Source organism: Oryctolagus cuniculus, chromosome 10 (assembly GCF_051225735.1).
Source record: "Oryctolagus cuniculus isolate XC-2025 breed Fujian yellow rabbit chromosome 10, ASM5122573v1, whole genome shotgun sequence".
Classification (NCBI taxonomy): Eukaryota; Metazoa; Chordata; class Mammalia; order Lagomorpha; family Leporidae; genus Oryctolagus; species Oryctolagus cuniculus.
In genome coordinates this window covers 73,656,782-73,674,904 of record NC_142876.1, presented here as the reverse complement: position 1 = coordinate 73,674,904, position 18,123 = coordinate 73,656,782, and the positions used below count along the sequence as shown (strand labels likewise).

At 70.0% G+C, this 18,123-nt stretch overlaps 7 non-coding genes across 7 annotated transcripts; all 7 read right to left on the bottom strand.

Annotated features, from left to right (window-relative positions):
- Nucleotides 1-2,194: 2,194 nt before the first annotated feature.
- Nucleotides 2,195-2,313, bottom strand: LOC149123854 (5S ribosomal RNA). Its single transcript, XR_016215535.1, has one exon. It is a non-coding gene; the product is annotated as a 5S ribosomal RNA (ribosomal RNA).
- A 1,822-nt stretch (nt 2,314-4,135) lies between these two features.
- Nucleotides 4,136-4,254, bottom strand: LOC149123853 (5S ribosomal RNA). Its single transcript, XR_016215508.1, has one exon. It is a non-coding gene; the product is annotated as a 5S ribosomal RNA (ribosomal RNA).
- A 2,317-nt stretch (nt 4,255-6,571) lies between these two features.
- Nucleotides 6,572-6,690, bottom strand: LOC149123852 (5S ribosomal RNA). The gene has a single exon (XR_016215534.1). It is a non-coding gene; the product is annotated as a 5S ribosomal RNA (ribosomal RNA).
- Nucleotides 6,691-8,512: 1,822 nt separating this feature from the next.
- On the bottom strand, nt 8,513-8,631 carry LOC149123851 (5S ribosomal RNA). Its single transcript, XR_016215506.1, has one exon. It is a non-coding gene; the product is annotated as a 5S ribosomal RNA (ribosomal RNA).
- A 2,317-nt stretch (nt 8,632-10,948) lies between these two features.
- Nucleotides 10,949-11,067, bottom strand: LOC149123850 (5S ribosomal RNA). The gene has a single exon (XR_016215533.1). It is a non-coding gene; the product is annotated as a 5S ribosomal RNA (ribosomal RNA).
- A 2,305-nt stretch (nt 11,068-13,372) lies between these two features.
- LOC149123849 (5S ribosomal RNA) lies at nt 13,373-13,491 on the bottom strand. Its single transcript, XR_016215632.1, has one exon. It is a non-coding gene; the product is annotated as a 5S ribosomal RNA (ribosomal RNA).
- A 2,297-nt stretch (nt 13,492-15,788) lies between these two features.
- On the bottom strand, nt 15,789-15,907 carry LOC149123848 (5S ribosomal RNA). The gene has a single exon (XR_016215488.1). It is a non-coding gene; the product is annotated as a 5S ribosomal RNA (ribosomal RNA).
- Nucleotides 15,908-18,123: the final 2,216 nt, after the last annotated feature.

The window sequence follows — 18,123 nt, the reverse complement described above, 5'->3', positions numbered from 1 at the left end:
CCCGCTCCCGCTCCCGCTGCCGCTTCTCCTCCGCCTCCTCCCTCTTTTCTCTTCTCTTCTCTTCTCCTCCTCCCCCCCCTCCTCCTCAGCCGCCCTCCGCCTAGCCCTGCACCAGTGCCCGAACTCCAGCCCTCCGCCTGCCCAGCCCAGGACCTGCAGCACCGGGCGCCCAGTCGGCACGCTGCCGCCAAGCCAAGGGGAGCCAACCTCCTCCGGCTGCCGCTGGCCACAGGGAACTCCTACTCTCTCTTTCTAGGCCGGATCCCCTGCCTGCCGCCATCGCCCAGCCACACGCCAGCCGTGCCCGGCAGCCTCCACGCCTGCCCAGGGCTGCGCCCCGCGGCTCGCGGGTCCCGGCACCAGGGGGTTCGGCGCCCCACACCACCGCGGCCCGGGCCTTCCCTCCTACCCGGCCGCCAGCAGCCCCCCCACCGCTGACGCACAGGTCGCCCGCCCTCCCCCGGCACGGCCGCCGCGCCTCCACACACTCCCACGCCGCGAGGACAGCTGAGGGCCTGGGGACCCTTGTCCCCGCTCGGTCACGGGGGCCCAAGTGGGGCAGCAGGTCGGGAAGGAGGGCGGCAGCGCACGGAATCACCCCCGCCGCACGCTCGCGTGGGCACTCACACACACACACACACACACACACACACACGCCTACACAAGGGGCACACAGTCGCACACCCCGACACCCTTCGTGGCACAGAGGGATTTCCGTCCTCAGCGCCCGTTCCCTCACGGGAGGGTGGGGCGCTTCAGCGCGACCCGCACCCTCCAGCCCGGCAGCCAGTTCGAGACTGTCGCTCCCCCTCTTCATGGAGGAACGACACAGGACCCTGCGCTGTTCTTTCGTCTGCTCGGCCCTCCCCGGGTTTGCTGCTGGTTCTTCCCGGGTTGGCTACCGTCCCTTCCACCTCCGTGGAAGGGCGGTTCCCCCTGCCACATTCCCCACTTCCGCGGGGGAGCGGCACACCGCCGGCCGGCCGGCCGGCTCTCTCGGGGGCTGCACAGGTGTTCCCCTTAGATGTTCCTGGTGCATGTTGTCTCTCTCCTCCTTTATAGTCCTCTTCCGCCAATCCCAACTCGGCTGCCCACACGCCAAGTACGCTGCTCTCCTCCAATCAGGAGCAGGATCAGCTCCTGGAGGTCATCACTCAAGTTGGCAAGAGGCAGCTGCATAGAAGCTGTTTGCTCCTCTCCCAGCGCCATATTGTGGGAGAGCAGATGCATAGAATAAGTCTTAATTCCAGTAACTCAGTCCAATCCGAGTTGCTCCCCACAGAGACCACAGGCTGTGTGCTGCCTGCCTGCCACGGACCCTCTGTCCCGGGGAGGTCCTGTGGGCACGCAGCCTGTGGCCGCGGGTCTCTGCCTGGCCTGCCAAAAGGGTGCCCCGTTTGGATGCTGTGTGAGTCAGGGCTGATGGGGGAGAGGGGGACAGAGAGAGGAGAGAGAGACAGAGAGAGAGAGAGAAAGAGAGAGAGACGTGTAGGTGTTGGTGTAAGTCAGAGACAGAGGGAGAGGGTGCCTGTATTGCCTGCGAGGCTTGGTGTGGGGTCCCTCCTTTGCGCTCTGGAGGGCTTCCGCGGCTGTGGCGCGTGGCCGCCGCACGGCCAGGTGGCGCAGAGGGCCCGCGGGTTGGGCTGCGCGAGGCACCGGGCCCTGAGTGGTGGGCAACCGCGCCCTGGCGTCGTCTTCGGGCGGTGGTCGTGGTCGTGGTCACAGTCATTGGGCTCCCTGGGAGACAGGAGCCCGGGAGGGGCGGTGGGAGTGCAGGTGCCGGGAGCTGCTGGTGCGGCGGGCTGCGGGGTTGGGGCGGCCGGCAGGGGAGCGCCCTGGCGGGCGGTGAGTCGCTGGTTTGGGGTTGGAGGGGGCGCGCTGGATGGCGCGGGGCGTGGCCTGTGTCCCGGGGTGGGCCCCGGGGTTGGCGGTGGGGCTGCGGCAGCCGGGGACAGCTGGCCGGCCCGCCCGTGCCCGTGCCCGTGCCCGTGCCCGTGCCCGTGCCCAGGCCCAGGCCCAGGCCCAGGCCCGAGGCGCGGGCGGGCTGGGGCTGCCAGGTGGAGGGGTCGGGCTTCTGCCCCCTGCTGGAGCTGCGTTGGGGGTCGCAGGGGTCCCGGCGTGCGGGCTGGCGGATGGGGGCGTGGCTAGGCAGCCAGCCAAAGGCGAGCAAAAGGGGAGGGTGCCGCGGGGCAAAAGCCTACAGCCCCCGGTATTCCCAGGCGGTCTCCCATCCAAGTACTAACCAGGCCCGACCCTGCTTAGCTTCCGAGATCAGACGAGATCGGGCGCGTTCAGGGTGGTATGGCCGTAGACGCCAGAGGCCGCCTCCAGGCCCCTCTTGAGTGCGCGCCCGCACAGCCGCCGCCGCCGCCGCCGCCGCCTCCTCCTCCTCCTGCCCGCTCCCCGCTCTCACTCCCATTCCCATTCCCATTCCCACTCCCGCTCCCGCTCCCGCTGCCGCTTCTCCTCCGCCTCCTCCCTCTTTTCTCTTCTCTTCTCTTCTCCTCCTCCCCCCCCTCCTCAGCCGCCCTCCGCCTAGCCCTGCACCAGTGCCCGAACTCCAGCCCTCCGCCTGCCCAGCCCAGGACCTGCAGCACCGGGCGCCCAGTCGGCACGCTGCCGCCAAGCCAAGGGGAGCCAACCTCCTCCGGCTGCCGCTGGCCACAGGGAACTCCTACTCTCTCTTTCTAGGCCGGATCCCCTGCCTGCCGCCATCGCCCAGCCACACGCCAGCCGTGCCCGGCAGCCTCCACGCCTGCCCAGGGCTGCGCCCCGCGGCTCGCGGGTCCCGGCACCAGGGGGTTCGGCGCCCCACACCACCGCGGCCCGGGCCTTCCCTCCTACCCGGCCGCCAGCAGCCCCCCCACCGCTGACGCACAGGTCGCCCGCCCTCCCCCGGCACGGCCGCCGCGCCTCCACACACTCCCACGCCGCGAGGACAGCTGAGGGCCTGGGGACCCTTGTCCCCGCTCGGTCACGGGGGCCCAAGTGGGGCAGCAGGTCGGGAAGGAGGGCGGCAGCGTACGGAATAACCCCCGCCGCACGCTCGCGTGGGCACTCACACACACACACACACACACACACGCCTACACAAGGGGCACACAGTCGCACACCCCGACACCCTTCGTGGCACAGAGGGATTTCCGTCCTCAGCGCCCGTTCCCTCACGGGAGGGTGGGGCGCTTCAGCGCGACCCGCACCCTCCAGCCCGGCAGCCAGTTCGAGACCACAGGCTGTGTGCTGCCTGCCTGCCACGGACCCTCTGTCCCGGGGAGGTCCTGTGGGCACGCAGCCTGTGGCCGCGGGTCTCTGCCAGGCCTGCCAAAAGGGTGCCCCGTTTGGATGCTGTGTGAGTCAGGGCTGATGGGGGAGAGGGGGACAGAGAGAGGAGAGAGAGACAGAGAGAGAGAGAGAAAGAGAGAGAGACGTGTAGGTGTTGGTGTAAGTCAGAGACAGAGGGAGAGGGTGCCTGTATTGCCTGCGAGGCTTGGTGTGGGGTCCCTCCTTTGCGCTCTGGAGGGCTTCCGCGGCTGTGGCGCGTGGCCGCCGCACGGCCAGGTGGCGCAGAGGGCCCGCGGGTTGGGCTGCGCGAGGCACCGGGCCCTGAGTGGTGGGCAACCGCGCCCTGGCGTCGTCTTCGGGCGGTGGTCGTGGTCGTGGTCGTGGTCACAGTCATTGGGCTCCCTGGGAGACAGGAGCCCGGGAGGGGCGGTGGGAGTGCAGGTGCCGGGAGCTGCTGGTGCGGCGGGCTGCGGGGTTGGGGCGGCCGGCAGGGGAGCGCCCTGGCGGGCGGTGAGTCGCTGGTTTGGGGTTGGAGGGGGCGCGCTGGATGGCGCGGGGCGTGGCCTGTGTCCCGGGGTGGGCCCCGGGGTTGGCGGTGGGGCTGCGGCAGCCGGGGACAGCTGGCCGGCCCGCCCGTGCCCGTGCCCGTGCCCGTGCCCGTGCCCAGGCCCAGGCCCAGGCCCAGGCCCGAGGCGCGGGCGGGCTGGGGCTGCCAGGTGGAGGGGTCGGGCTTCTGCCCCCTGCTGGAGCTGCGTTGGGGGTCGCAGGGGTCCCGGCGTGCGGGCTGGCGGATGGGGGCGTGGCTAGGCAGCCAGCCAAAGGCGAGCAAAAGGGGAGGGTGCCGCGGGGCAAAAGCCTACAGCACCCAGTATTCCCAGGCGGTCTCCCATCCAAGTACTAACCAGGCCCGACCCTGCTTAGCTTCCGAGATCAGACGAGATCGGGCGCGTTCAGGGTGGTATGGCCGTAGACGCCAGAGGCCGCCTCCAGGCCCCTCTTGAGTGCGCGCCCGCACAGCCGCCGCCGCCGCCGCCGCCTCCTCCTCCTCCTCCTGCCCGCTCCCCGCTCTCACTCCCATTCCCATTCCCACTCCCGCTCCCGCTCCCGCTGCCGCTTCTCCTCCGCCTCCTCCCTCTTTTCTCTTCTCTTCTCTTCTCCTCCTCCCCCCCCCTCCTCAGCCGCCCTCCGCCTAGCCCTGCACCAGTGCCCGAACTCCAGCCCTCCGCCTGCCCAGCCCAGGACCTGCAGTGCAGCACCGGGCGCCCAGTCGGCACGCTGCCGCCAAGCCAAGGGGAGCCAACCTCCTCCGGCTGCCGCTGGCCACAGGGAACTCCTACTCTCTCTTTCTAGGCCGGATCCCCTGCCTGCCGCCATCGCCCAGCCACACGCCAGCCGTGCCCGGCAGCCTCCACGCCTGCCCAGGGCTGCGCCCCGCGGCTCGCGGGTCCCGGCACCAGGGGGTTCGGCGCCCCACACCACCGCGGCCCGGGCCTTCCCTCCTACCCGGCCGCCAGCAGCCCCCCCACCGCTGACGCACAGGTCGCCCGCCCTCCCCCGGCACGGCCGCCGCGCCTCCACACACTCCCACGCCGCGAGGACAGCTGAGGGCCTGGGGACCCTTGTCCCCGCTCGGTCACGGGGGCCCAAGTGGGGCAGCAGGTCGGGAAGGAGGGCGGCAGCGCACGGAATCACCCCCGCCGCACGCTCGCGTGGGCACTCACACACACACACACACACACACACACACGCCTACACAAGGGGCACACAGTCGCACACCCCGACACCCTTCGTGGCACAGAGGGATTTCCGTCCTCAGCGCCCGTTCCCTCACGGGAGGGTGGGGCGCTTCAGCGCGACCCGCACCCTCCAGCCCGGCAGCCAGTTCGAGACTGTCGCTCCCCCTCTTCATGGAGGAACGACACAGGACCCTGCGCTGTTCTTTCGTCTGCTCGGCCCTCCCCGGGTTTGCTGCTGGTTCTTCCCGGGTTGGCTACCATCCCTTCCACCTCCGTGGAAGGGCGGTTCCCCCTGCCACATTCCCCACTTCCGCGGGGGAGCGGCACACCGCCGGCCGGCCGGCTCTCTCGGGGGCTGCACAGGTGTTCCCCTTAGATGTTCCTGGTGCATGTTGTCTCTCTCCTCCTTTATAGTCCTCTTCCGCCAATCCCAACTCGGCTGCCCACACGCCAAGTACGCTACTCTCCTCCAATCAGGAGCAGGATCAGCTCCTGGAGGTCATCACTCAAGTTGGCAAGAGGCAGCTGCATAGAAGCTGTTTTCTCCTCTCCCAGCGCCATATTGTGGGAGAGCAGATGCATAGAATAAGTCTTAATTCCAGTAACTCAGTCCAATCCGAGTTGCTCCCCACAGAGACCACAGGCTGTGTGCTGCCTGCCTGCCACGGACCCTCTGTCCCGGGGAGGTCCTGTGGGCACGCAGCCTGTGGCCGCGGGTCTCTGCCTGGCCTGCCAAAAGGGTGCCCCGTTTGGATGCTGTGTGAGTCAGGGCTGATGGGGGAGAGGGGGACAGAGAGAGGAGAGAGAGACAGAGAGAGAGAGAGAAAGAGAGAGAGACGTGTAGGTGTTGGTGTAAGTCAGAGACAGAGGGAGAGGGTGCCTGTATTGCCTGCGAGGCTTGGTGTGGGGTCCCTCCTTTGCGCTCTGGAGGGCTTCCGCGGCTGTGGCGCGTGGCCGCCGCACGGCCAGGTGGCGCAGAGGGCCCGCGGGTTGGGCTGCGCGAGGCACCGGGCCCTGAGTGGTGGGCAACCGCGCCCTGGCGTCGTCTTCGGGCGGTGGTCGTGGTCGTGGTCACAGTCATTGGGCTCCCTGGGAGACAGGAGCCCGGGAGGGGCGGTGGGAGTGCAGGTGCCGGGAGCTGCTGGTGCGGCGGGCTGCGGGGTTGGGGCGGCCGGCAGGGGAGCGCCCTGGCGGGCGGTGAGTCGCTGGTTTGGGGTTGGAGGGGGCGCGCTGGGATGGCGCGGGGCGTGGCCTGTGTCCCGGGGTGGGCCCCGGGGTTGGCGGTGGGGCTGCGGCAGCCGGGGACAGCTGGCCGGCCCGCCCGTGCCCGTGCCCGTGCCCGTGCCCAGGCCCAGGCCCAGGCCCAGGCCCAGGCCCAGGCCCAGGCCCGAGGCGCGGGCGGGCTGGGGCTGCCAGGTGGAGGGGTCGGGCTTCTGCCCCCTGCTGGAGCTGCGTTGGGGGTCGCAGGGGTCCCGGCGTGCGGGCTGGCGGATGGGGGCGTGGCTAGGCAGCCAGCCAAAGGCGAGCAAAAGGGGAGGGTGCCGCGGGGCAAAAGCCTACAGCCCCCGGTATTCCCAGGCGGTCTCCCATCCAAGTACTAACCAGGCCCGACCCTGCTTAGCTTCCGAGATCAGACGAGATCGGGCGCGTTCAGGGTGGTATGGCCGTAGACGCCAGAGGCCGCCTCCAGGCCCCTCTTGAGTGCGCGCCCGCACAGCCGCCGCCGCCGCCGCCGCCGCCGCCTCCTCCTCCTGCCCGCTCCCCGCTCTCACTCCCATTCCCATTCCCATTCCCACTCCCGCTCCCGCTCCCGCTGCCGCTTCTCCTCCGCCTCCTCCCTCTTTTCTCTTCTCTTCTCTTCTCCTCCTCCCCCCCCTCCTCAGCCGCCCTCCGCCTAGCCCTGCACCAGTGCCCGAACTCCAGCCCTCCGCCTGCCCAGCCCAGGACCTGCAGCACCGGGCGCCCAGTCGGCACGCTGCCGCCAAGCCAAGGGGAGCCAACCTCCTCCGGCTGCCGCTGGCCACAGGGAACTCCTACTCTCTCTTTCTAGGCCGGATCCCCTGCCTGCCGCCATCGCCCAGCCACACGCCAGCCGTGCCCGGCAGCCTCCACGCCTGCCCAGGGCTGCGCCCCGCGGCTCGCGGGTCCCGGCACCAGGGGGTTCGGCGCCCCACACCACCGCGGCCCGGGCCTTCCCTCCTACCCGGCCGCCAGCAGCCCCCCCACCGCTGACGCACAGGTCGCCCGCCCTCCCCCGGCACGGCCGCCGCGCCTCCACACACTCCCACGCCGCGAGGACAGCTGAGGGCCTGGGGACCCTTGTCCCCGCTCGGTCACGGGGGCCCAAGTGGGGCAGCAGGTCGGGAAGGAGGGCGGCAGCGCACGGAATCACCCCCGCCGCACGCTCGCGTGGGCACTCACACACACACACACACACACACACGCCTACACAAGGGGCACACAGTCGCACACCCCGACACCCTTCGTGGCACAGAGGGATTTCCGTCCTCAGCGCCCGTTCCCTCACGGGAGGGTGGGGCGCTTCAGCGCGACCCGCACCCTCCAGCCCGGCAGCCAGTTCGAGACCACAGGCTGTGTGCTGCCTGCCTGCCACGGACCCTCTGTCCCGGGGAGGTCCTGTGGGCACGCAGCCTGTGGCCGCGGGTCTCTGCCAGGCCTGCCAAAAGGGTGCCCCGTTTGGATGCTGTGTGAGTCAGGGCTGATGGGGGAGAGGGGGACAGAGAGAGGAGAGAGAGACAGAGAGAGAGAGAGAAAGAGAGAGAGACGTGTAGGTGTTGGTGTAAGTCAGAGACAGAGGGAGAGGGTGCCTGTATTGCCTGCGAGGCTTGGTGTGGGGTCCCTCCTTTGCGCTCTGGAGGGCTTCCGCGGCTGTGGCGCGTGGCCGCCGCACGGCCAGGTGGCGCAGAGGGCCCGCGGGTTGGGCTGCGCGAGGCACCGGGCCCTGAGTGGTGGGCAACCGCGCCCTGGCGTCGTCTTCGGGCGGTGGTCGTGGTCGTGGTCGTGGTCACAGTCATTGGGCTCCCTGGGAGACAGGAGCCCGGGAGGGGCGGTGGGAGTGCAGGTGCCGGGAGCTGCTGGTGCGGCGGGCTGCGGGGTTGGGGCGGCCGGCAGGGGAGCGCCCTGGCGGGCGGTGAGTCGCTGGTTTGGGGTTGGAGGGGGCGCGCTGGATGGCGCGGGGCGTGGCCTGTGTCCCGGGGTGGGCCCCGGGGTTGGCGGTGGGGCTGCGGCAGCCGGGGACAGCTGGCCGGCCCGCCCGTGCCCGTGCCCGTGCCCGTGCCCGTGCCCAGGCCCAGGCCCAGGCCCAGGCCCGAGGCGCGGGCGGGCTGGGGCTGCCAGGTGGAGGGGTCGGGCTTCTGCCCCCTGCTGGAGCTGCGTTGGGGGTCGCAGGGGTCCCGGCGTGCGGGCTGGCGGATGGGGGCGTGGCTAGGCAGCCAGCCAAAGGCGAGCAAAAGGGGAGGGTGCCGCGGGGCAAAAGCCTACAGCACCCAGTATTCCCAGGCGGTCTCCCATCCAAGTACTAACCAGGCCCGACCCTGCTTAGCTTCCGAGATCAGACGAGATCGGGCGCGTTCAGGGTGGTATGGCCGTAGACGCCAGAGGCCGCCTCCAGGCCCCTCTTGAGTGCGCGCCCGCACAGCCGCCGCCGCCGCCGCCGCCTCCTCCTCCTCCTCCTGCCCGCTCCCCGCTCTCACTCCCATTCCCATTCCCACTCCCGCTCCCGCTCCCGCTGCCGCTTCTCCTCCGCCTCCTCCCTCTTTTCTCTTCTCTTCTCTTCTCCTCCTCCCCCCCCCTCCTCAGCCGCCCTCCGCCTAGCCCTGCACCAGTGCCCGAACTCCAGCCCTCCGCCTGCCCAGCCCAGGACCTGCAGTGCAGCACCGGGCGCCCAGTCGGCACGCTGCCGCCAAGCCAAGGGGAGCCAACCTCCTCCGGCTGCCGCTGGCCACAGGGAACTCCTACTCTCTCTTTCTAGGCCGGATCCCCTGCCTGCCGCCATCGCCCAGCCACACGCCAGCCGTGCCCGGCAGCCTCCACGCCTGCCCAGGGCTGCGCCCCGCGGCTCGCGGGTCCCGGCACCAGGGGGTTCGGCGCCCCACACCACCGCGGCCCGGGCCTTCCCTCCTACCCGGCCGCCAGCAGCCCCCCCACCGCTGACGCACAGGTCGCCCGCCCTCCCCCGGCACGGCCGCCGCGCCTCCACACACTCCCACGCCGCGAGGACAGCTGAGGGCCTGGGGACCCTTGTCCCCGCTCGGTCACGGGGGCCCAAGTGGGGCAGCAGGTCGGGAAGGAGGGCGGCAGCGCACGGAATCACCCCCGCCGCACGCTCGCGTGGGCACTCACACACACACACACACACACACACACACGCCTACACAAGGGGCACACAGTCGCACACCCCGACACCCTTCGTGGCACAGAGGGATTTCCGTCCTCAGCGCCCGTTCCCTCACGGGAGGGTGGGGCGCTTCAGCGCGACCCGCACCCTCCAGCCCGGCAGCCAGTTCGAGACTGTCGCTCCCCCTCTTCATGGAGGAACGACACAGGACCCTGCGCTGTTCTTTCGTCTGCTCGGCCCTCCCCGGGTTTGCTGCTGGTTCTTCCCGGGTTGGCTACCATCCCTTCCACCTCCGTGGAAGGGCGGTTCCCCCTGCCACATTCCCCACTTCCGCGGGGGAGCGGCACACCGCCGGCCGGCCGGCTCTCTCGGGGGCTGCACAGGTGTTCCCCTTAGATGTTCCTGGTGCATGTTGTCTCTCTCCTCCTTTATAGTCCTCTTCCGCCAATCCCAACTCGGCTGCCCACACGCCAAGTACGCTACTCTCCTCCAATCAGGAGCAGGATCAGCTCCTGGAGGTCATCACTCAAGTTGGCAAGAGGCAGCTGCATAGAAGCTGTTTGCTCCTCTCCCAGCGCCATATTGTGGGAGAGCAGATGCATAGAATAAGTCTTAATTCCAGTAACTCAGTCCAATCCGAGTTGCTCCCCACAGAGACCACAGGCTGTGTGCTGCCTGCCTGCCACGGACCCTCTGTCCCGGGGAGGTCCTGTGGGCACGCAGCCTGTGGCCGCGGGTCTCTGCCTGGCCTGCCAAAAGGGTGCCCCGTTTGGATGCTGTGTGAGTCAGGGCTGATGGGGGAGAGGGGGACAGAGAGAGGAGAGAGAGACAGAGAGAGAGAGAGAAAGAGAGAGAGACGTGTAGGTGTTGGTGTAAGTCAGAGACAGAGGGAGAGGGTGCCTGTATTGCCTGCGAGGCTTGGTGTGGGGTCCCTCCTTTGCGCTCTGGAGGGCTTCCGCGGCTGTGGCGCGTGGCCGCCGCACGGCCAGGTGGCGCAGAGGGCCCGCGGGTTGGGCTGCGCGAGGCACCGGGCCCTGAGTGGTGGGCAACCGCGCCCTGGCGTCGTCTTCGGGCGGTGGTCGTGGTCGTGGTCACAGTCATTGGGCTCCCTGGGAGACAGGAGCCCGGGAGGGGCGGTGGGAGTGCAGGTGCCGGGAGCTGCTGGTGCGGCGGGCTGCGGGGTTGGGGCGGCCGGCAGGGGAGCGCCCTGGCGGGCGGTGAGTCGCTGGTTTGGGGTTGGAGGGGGCGCGCTGGGATGGCGCGGGGCGTGGCCTGTGTCCCGGGGTGGGCCCCGGGGTTGGCGGTGGGGCTGCGGCAGCCGGGGACAGCTGGCCGGCCCGCCCGTGCCCGTGCCCGTGCCCGTGCCCAGGCCCAGGCCCAGGCCCAGGCCCAGGCCCAGGCCCAGGCCCGAGGCGCGGGCGGGCTGGGGCTGCCAGGTGGAGGGGTCGGGCTTCTGCCCCCTGCTGGAGCTGCGTTGGGGGTCGCAGGGGTCCCGGCGTGCGGGCTGGCGGATGGGGGCGTGGCTAGGCAGCCAGCCAAAGGCGAGCAAAAGGGGAGGGTGCCGCGGGGCAAAAGCCTACAGCCCCCGGTATTCCCAGGCGGTCTCCCATCCAAGTACTAACCAGGCCCGACCCTGCTTAGCTTCCGAGATCAGACGAGATCGGGCGCGTTCAGGGTGGTATGGCCGTAGACGCCAGAGGCCGCCTCCAGGCCCCTCTTGAGTGCGCGCCCGCACAGCCGCCGCCGCCGCCTCCTCCTCCTCCTCCTGCCCGCTCCCCGCTCTCACTCCCATTCCCATTCCCATTCCCACTCCCGCTCCCGCTCCCGCTGCCGCTTCTCCTCCGCCTCCTCCCTCTTTTCTCTTCTCTTCTCTTCTCCTCCTCCCCCCCCTCCTCAGCCGCCCTCCGCCTAGCCCTGCACCAGTGCCCGAACTCCAGCCCTCCGCCTGCCCAGCCCAGGACCTGCAGCACCGGGCGCCCAGTCGGCACGCTGCCGCCAAGCCAAGGGGAGCCAACCTCCTCCGGCTGCCGCTGGCCACAGGGAACTCCTACTCTCTCTTTCTAGGCCGGATCCCCTGCCTGCCGCCATCGCCCAGCCACACGCCAGCCGTGCCCGGCAGCCTCCACGCCTGCCCAGGGCTGCGCCCCGCGGCTCGCGGGTCCCGGCACCAGGGGGTTCGGCGCCCCACACCACCGCGGCCCGGGCCTTCCCTCCTACCCGGCCGCCAGCAGCCCCCCCACCGCTGACGCACAGGTCGCCCGCCCTCCCCCGGCACGGCCGCCGCGCCTCCACACACTCCCACGCCGCGAGGACAGCTGAGGGCCTGGGGACCCTTGTCCCCGCTCGGTCACGGGGGCCCAAGTGGGGCAGCAGGTCGGGAAGGAGGGCGGCAGCGCACGGAATCACCCCCGCCGCACGCTCGCGTGGGCACTCACACACACACACACACACACACACACACGCCTACACAAGGGGCACACAGTCGCACACCCCGACACCCTTCGTGGCACAGAGGGATTTCCGTCCTCAGCGCCCGTTCCCTCACGGGAGGGTGGGGCGCTTCAGCGCGACCCGCACCCTCCAGCCCGGCAGCCAGTTCGAGACTGTCGCTCCCCCTCTTCATGGAGGAACGACACAGGACCCTGCGCTGTTCTTTCGTCTGCTCGGCCCTCCCCGGGTTTGCTGCTGGTTCTTCCCGGGTTGGCTACCGTCCCTTCCACCTCCGTGGAAGGGCGGTTCCCCCTGCCACATTCCCCACTTCCGCGGGGGAGCGGCACACCGCCGGCCGGCCGGCTCTCTCGGGGGCTGCACAGGTGTTCCCCTTAGATGTTCCTGGTGCATGTTGTCTCTCTCCTCCTTTATAGTCCTCTTCCGCCAATCCCAACTCGGCTGCCCACACGCCGAGTACGCTGCTCTCCTTCAATCAGGAGCAGGATCAGCTCCTGGAGGTCATCACTCAAGTTGGCAAGAGGCAGCTGCATAGAAGCTGTTTGCTCCTCTCCCAGCGCCATATTGTGGGAGAGCAGATGCATAGAATAAGTCTTAATTCCAGTAACTCAGTCCAATCCGAGTTGCTCCCCACAGAGACCACAGGCTGTGTGCTGCCTGCCTGCCACGGACCCTCTGTCCCGGGGAGGTCCTGTGGGCACGCAGCCTGTGGCCGCGGGTCTCTGCCTGGCCTGCCAAAAGGGTGCCCCGTTTGGATGCTGTGTGAGTCAGGGCTGATGGGGGAGAGGGGGACAGAGAGAGGAGAGAGAGACAGAGAGAGAGAGAGAAAGAGAGAGAGACGTGTAGGTGTTGGTGTAAGTCAGAGACAGAGGGAGAGGGTGCCTGTATTGCCTGCGAGGCTTGGTGTGGGGTCCCTCCTTTGCGCTCTGGAGGGCTTCCGCGGCTGTGGCGCGTGGCCGCCGCACGGCCAGGTGGCGCAGAGGGCCCGCGGGTTGGGCTGCGCGAGGCACCGGGCCCTGAGTGGTGGGCAACTGCGCCCTGGCGTCGTCTTCGGGCGGTGGTCGTGGTCGTGGTCACAGTCATTGGGCTCCCTGGGAGACAGGAGCCCGGGAGGGGCGGTGGGAGTGCAGGTGCCGGGAGCTGCTGGTGCGGCGGGCTGCGGGGTTGGGGCGGCCGGCAGGGGAGCGCCCTGGCGGGCGGTGAGTCGCTGGTTTGGGGTTGGAGGGGGCGCGCTGGGATGGCGCGGGGCGTGGCCTGTGTCCCGGGGTGGGCCCCGGGGTTGGCGGTGGGGCTGCGGCAGCCGGGGACAGCTGGCCGGCCCGCCCGTGCCCGTGCCCGTGCCCGTGCCCAGGCCCAGGCCCAGGCCCAGGCCCAGGCCCAGGCCCGAGGCGCGGGCGGGCTGGGGCTGCCAGGTGGAGGGGTCGGGCTTCTGCCCCCTGCTGGAGCTGCGTTGGGGGTCGCAGGGGTCCCGGCGTGCGGGCTGGCGGATGGGGGCGTGGCTAGGCAGCCAGCCAAAGGCGAGCAAAAGGGGAGGGTGCCGCGGGGCAAAAGCCTACAGCCCCCGGTATTCCCAGGCGGTCTCCCATCCAAGTACTAACCAGGCCCGACCCTGCTTAGCTTCCGAGATCAGACGAGATCGGGCGCGTTCAGGGTGGTATGGCCATAGACGCCAGAGGCCGCCTCCAGGCCCCTCTTGAGTGCGCGCCCGCACAGCCGCCGCCGCCGCCTCCTCCTCCTCCTCCTGCCCGCTCCCCGCTCTCACTCCCATTCCCATTCCCATTCCCACTCCCGCTCCCGCTCCCGCTCCCGCTTCTCCTCCGCCTCCTCCCTCTTTTCTCTTCTCTTCTCTTCTCCTCCTCCCCCCCCTCCTCAGCCGCCCTCCGCCTAGCCCTGCACCAGTGCCCGAACTCCAGCCCTCCGCCTGCCCAGCCCAGGACCTGCAGCACCGGGCGCCCAGTCGGCACGCTGCCGCCAAGCCAAGGGGAGCCAACCTCCTCCGGCTGCCGCTGGCCACAGGGAACTCCTACTCTCTCTTTCTAGGCTGGATCCCCTGCCTGCCGCCATCGCCCAGCCACACGCCAGCCGTGCCCGGCAGCCTCCACGCCTGCCCAGGGCTGCGCCCCGCGGCTCGCGGGTCCCGGCACCAGGGGGTTCGGCGCCCCACACCACCGCGGCCCGGGCCTTCCCTCCTACCCGGCCGCCAGCAGCCCCCCCACCGCTGACGCACAGGTCGCCCGCCCTCCCCCGGCACGGCCGCCGCGCCTCCACACACTCCCACGCCGCGAGGACAGCTGAGGGCCTGGGGACCCTTGTCCCCGCTCGGTCACGGGGGCCCAAGTGGGGCAGCAGGTCGGGAAGGAGGGCGGCAGCGCACGGAATCACCCCCGCCGCACGCTCGCGTGGGCACTCACACACACACACACACACACACACACGCCTACACAAGGGGCACACAGTCGCACACCCCGACACCCTTCGTGGCACAGAGGGATTTCCGTCCTCAGCGCCCGTTCCCTCACGGGAGGGTGGGGCGCTTCAGCGCGACCCGCACCCTCCAGCCCGGCAGCCAGTTCGAGACTGTCGCTCCCCCTCTTCATGGAGGAACGACACAGGACCCTGCGCTGTTCTTTCGTCTGCTCGGCCCTCCCCGGGTTTGCTGCTGGTTCTTCCCGGGTTGGCTACCGTCCCTTCCACCTCCGTGGAAGGGCGGTTCCCCCTGCCACATTCCCCACTTCCGCGGGGGAGCGGCACACCGCCGGCCGGCCGGCTCTCTCGGGGGCTGCACAGGTGTTCCCCTTAGATGTTCCTGGTGCATGTTGTCTCTCTCCTCCTTTATAGTCCTCTTCCGCCAATCCCAACTCGGCTGCCCACACGCCGAGTACGCTGCTCTCCTTCAATCAGGAGCAGGATCAGCTCCTGGAGGTCATCACTCAAGTTGGCAAGAGGCAGCTGCATAGAAGCTGTTTGCTCCTCTCCCAGCGCCATATTGTGGGAGAGCAGATGCATAGAATAAGTCTTAATTCCAGTAACTCAGTCCAATCCGAGTTGCTCCCCACAGAGACCACAGGCTGTGTGCTGCCTGCCTGCCACGGACCCTCTGTCCCGGGGAGGTCCTGTGGGCACGCAGCCTGTGGCCGCGGGTCTCTGCCTGGCCTGCCAAAAGGGTGCCCCGTTTGGATGCTGTGTGAGTCAGGGCTGATGGGGGAGAGGGGGACAGAGAGAGGAGAGAGAGACAGAGAGAGAGAGAGAAAGAGAGAGAGACGTGTAGGTGTTGGTGTAAGTCAGAGACAGAGGGAGAGGGTGCCTGTATTGCCTGCGAGGCTTGGTGTGGGGTCCCTCCTTTGCGCTCTGGAGGGCTTCCGCGGCTGTGGCGCGTGGCCGCCGCACGGCCAGGTGGCGCAGAGGGCCCGCGGGTTGGGCTGCGCGAGGCACCGGGCCCTGAGTGGTGGGCAACTGCGCCCTGGCGTCGTCTTCGGGCGGTGGTCGTGGTCGTGGTCACAGTCATTGGGCTCCCTGGGAGACAGGAGCCCGGGAGGGGCGGTGGGAGTGCAGGTGCCGGGAGCTGCTGGTGCGGCGGGCTGCGGGGTTGGGGCGGCCGGCAGGGGAGCGCCCTGGCGGGCGGTGAGTCGCTGGTTTGGGGTTGGAGGGGGCGCGCTGGGATGGCGCGGGGCGTGGCCTGTGTCCCGGGGTGGGCCCCGGGGTTGGCGGTGGGGCTGCGGCAGCCGGGGACAGCTGGCCGGCCCGCCCGTGCCCGTGCCCGTGCCCAGGCCCAGGCCCAGGCCCAGGCCCAGGCCCAGGCCCGAGGCGCGGGCGGGCTGGGGCTGCCAGGTGGAGGGGTCGGGCTTCTGCCCCCTGCTGGAGCTGCGTTGGGGGTCGCAGGGGTCCCGGCGTGCGGGCTGGCGGATGGGGGCGTGGCTAGGCAGCCAGCCAAAGGCGAGCAAAAGGGGAGGGTGCCGCGGGGCAAAAGCCTACAGCCCCCGGTATTCCCAGGCGGTCTCCCATCCAAGTACTAACCAGGCCCGACCCTGCTTAGCTTCCGAGATCAGACGAGATCGGGTGCGTTCAGGGTGGTATGGCCGTAGACGCCAGAGGCCGCCTCCAGGCCCCTCTTGAGTGCGCGCCCGCACAGCCGCCGCCGCCGCCTCCTCCTCCTCCTCCTGCCCGCTCCCCGCTCTCACTCCCATTCCCATTCCCATTCCCACTCCCGCTCCCGCTCCCGCTCCCGCTTCTCCTCCGCCTCCTCCCTCTTTTCTCTTCTCTTCTCTTCTCCTCCTCCCCCCCCTCCTCAGCCGCCCTCCGCCTAGCCCTGCACCAGTGCCCGAACTCCAGCCCTCCGCCTGCCCAGCCCAGGACCTGCAGCACCGGGCGCCCAGTCGGCACGCTGCCGCCAAGCCAAGGGGAGCCAACCTCCTCCGGCTGCCGCTGGCCACAGGGAACTCCTACTCTCTCTTTCTAGGCTGGATCCCCTGCCTGCCGCCATCGCCCAGCCACACGCCAGCCGTGCCCGGCAGCCTCCACGCCTGCCCAGGGCTGCGCCCCGCGGCTCGCGGGTCCCGGCACCAGGGGGTTCGGCGCCCCACACCACCGCGGCCCGGGCCTTCCCTCCTACCCGGCCGCCAGCAGCCCCCCCACCGCTGACGCACAGGTCGCCCGCCCTCCCCCGGCACGGCCGCCGCGCCTCCACACACTCCCACGCCGCGAGGACAGCTGAGGGCCTGGGGACCCTTGTCCCCGCTCGGTCACGGGGGCCCAAGTGGGGCAGCAGGTCGGGAAGGAGGGCGGCAGCGCACGGAATCACCCCCGCCGCACGCTCGCGTGGGCACTCACACACACACACACACACACACACACGCCTACACAAGGGGCACACAGTCGCACACCCCGACACCCTTCGTGGCACAGAGGGATTTCCGTCCTCAGCGCCCGTTCCCTCACGGGAGGGTGGGGCGCTTCAGCGCGACCCGCACCCTCCAGCCCGGCAGCCAGTTCGAGACTGTCGCTCCCCCTCTTCATGGAGGAACGACACAGGACCCTGCGCTGTTCTTTCGTCTGCTCGGCCCTCCCCGGGTTTGCTGCTGGTTCTTCCCGGGTTGGCTACCGTCCCTTCCACCTCCGTGGAAGGGCGGTTCCCCCTGCCACATTCCCCACTTCCGCGGGGGAGCGGCACACCGCCGGCCGGCCGGCCGGCTCTCTCGGGGGCTGCACAGGTGTTCCCCTTAGATGTTCCTGGTGCATGTTGTCTCTCTCCTCCTTTATAGTCCTCTTCCGCCAATCCCAACTCGGCTGCCCACACGCCGAGTACGCTGCTCTCCTTCAATCAGGAGCAGGATCAGCTCCTGGAGGTCATCACTCAAGTTGGCAAGAGGCAGCTGCATAGAAGCTGTTTGCTCCTCTCCCAGCGCCATATTGTGGGAGAGCAGATGCATAGAATAAGTCTTAATTCCAGTAACTCAGTCCAATCCGAGTTGCTCCCCACAGAGACCACAGGCTGTGTGCTGCCTGCCTGCCACGGACCCTCTGTCCCGGGGAGGTCCTGTGGGCACGCAGCCTGTGGCCGCGGGTCTCTGCCTGGCCTGCCAAAAGGGTGCCCCGTTTGGATGCTGTGTGAGTCAGGGCTGATGGGGGAGAGGGGGACAGAGAGAGGAGAGAGAGACAGAGAGAGAGAGAGAAAGAGAGAGAGACGTGTAGGTGTTGGTGTAAGTCAGAGACAGAGGGAGAGGGTGCCTGTATTGCCTGCGAGGCTTGGTGTGGGGTCCCTCCTTTGCGCTCTGGAGGGCTTCCGCGGCTGTGGCGCGTGGCCGCCGCACGGCCAGGTGGCGCAGAGGGCCCGCGGGTTGGGCTGCGCGAGGCACCGGGCCCTGAGTGGTGGGCAACCGCGCCCTGGCGTCGTCTTCGGGCGGTGGTCGTGGTCGTGGTCACAGTCATTGGGCTCCCTGGGAGACAGGAGCCCGGGAGGGGCGGTGGGAGTGCAGGTGCCGGGAGCTGCTGGTGCGGCGGGCTGCGGGGTTGGGGCGGCCGGCAGGGGAGCGCCCTGGCGGGCGGTGAGTCGCTGGTTTGGGGTTGGAGGGGGCGCGCTGGATGGCGCGGGGCGTGGCCTGTGTCCCGGGGTGGGCCCCGGGGTTGGCGGTGGGGCTGCGGCAGCCGGGGACAGCTGGCCGGCCCGCCCGTGCCCGTGCCCGTGCCCGTGCCCGTGCCCGTGCCCAGGCCCAGGCCCAGGCCCAGGCCCGAGGCGCGGGCGGGCTGGGGCTGCCAGGTGGAGGGGTCGGGCTTCTGCCCCCTGCTGGAGCTGCGTTGGGGGTC